The following is a 1,153-nucleotide window of genomic DNA, read 5'->3' as shown; positions in this document are numbered from 1 at the left end:
GCGCTCCCCGGGCCCGCCTCGCGGGGCGCCCGGCCCGGCCGCGGCGGGTGGGAGAGGCCGGGGCGGCCGCGGCCTAGCTGGTTGCCAGGGGCCGGCGCGGTCGCTAGGGCGCAGCGGGGGGGGGCTCTTCCCGCAGCGCGGCGGCGCCTGCCCGCGCCCGAGGGCCCGATCCGGCCCCGGGGGCTCCAGGCCCCTCGTCTCCTGCCCAGTCGGAGGGGATGGAGCCGCTTACCCCCGCGTGTGCAGCCCGAGCGTGGCCCGGCGGGGGGGCCTGGCCAAGCTGGGACAGCGGCCCCCCCCCGGGGCTAACTGGGGTTAAAGAGCCATGGTGGGGGGAAGGGGCGATGTCAGTGCAGCCCCACCCTGCGCTAGGCGCTGTACAGTAGGGAGACCCCATCCCTGCCCTGAAATATCTATGTGTGCCCCTGCATATATATACATACCCCCCCCCCCAGAGTCATCAAATCCCTGTCCGCTCCCCCGAAACAGGGTGATCATGAAAACCAGACCCTTCGTTTGCCGCTCCAAAAGGGGGCGGGACAGAGAGAAAGAAAAAGCAGCATGTAGCCCAGGTAAGTAGGTTATCGCCCTTGACACAGAGGTGAGCACACAGCTGCACACAAAACATCCACGCTGTTCTCAGGCAGGTTTCAGAGGAGCAGCCGTGTTAGTCTGTATTCGCAAACAGAAAAGGAGGACTTGTGGCACCTTAGAGGCTAACCCATTTATTTGATTTGTGCTGGAAATGGCCCAACTTGATTATCATACACATTGTAAGGAGAGTGATCACTTTAGATAAGCTATTACCAGCAGGAGAGTGGGGTGGGGGGAGAGAAAACCTTTTGTAGTGGTAAACACCCATTTTTTCATGGTTTGTGTGTATAAAAAGATCTTCTGTACTTTCCACAGTATGCATCCGATGAAGTGAGCTGTAGCTCACGAAAGCTTATGCTCAAATAAATTGGTTAGTCTCTAAGGTGCTACAAGTCCTCCTTTTCTTTTTGTTCTCAGGCAGATATTAGCCTTGCTCCCTGTGTGTAATGGGCGGTGACGTCCCATCCTGCCAGTGTTTATGATTTTACGCTCCCCTTTGCCTAAAAACAGAACAAACAATTCTCTTTTCCTTGGTGCTCTGTGGAAGGTCCATTCAACA

At 57.5% G+C, this 1,153-nt stretch overlaps 1 protein-coding gene across 3 annotated transcripts in view; it reads left to right on the top strand.

Moving 5' to 3' along the window:
* Nucleotides 1-1,153, top strand: part of FBXW4 (F-box and WD repeat domain containing 4) — a 92,028-nt gene that overhangs the window by 366 nt on the left and 90,509 nt on the right. The window lies entirely within an intron of this gene.

This window comes from Chelonia mydas, chromosome 7 (genome assembly GCF_015237465.2).
Source record: "Chelonia mydas isolate rCheMyd1 chromosome 7, rCheMyd1.pri.v2, whole genome shotgun sequence".
Lineage (NCBI taxonomy): Eukaryota > Metazoa > Chordata > Testudines > Cheloniidae > Chelonia > Chelonia mydas.
Note: the sequence above shows the minus strand (reverse complement) of the source record. Positions and strands in the feature narration are given on the sequence as shown.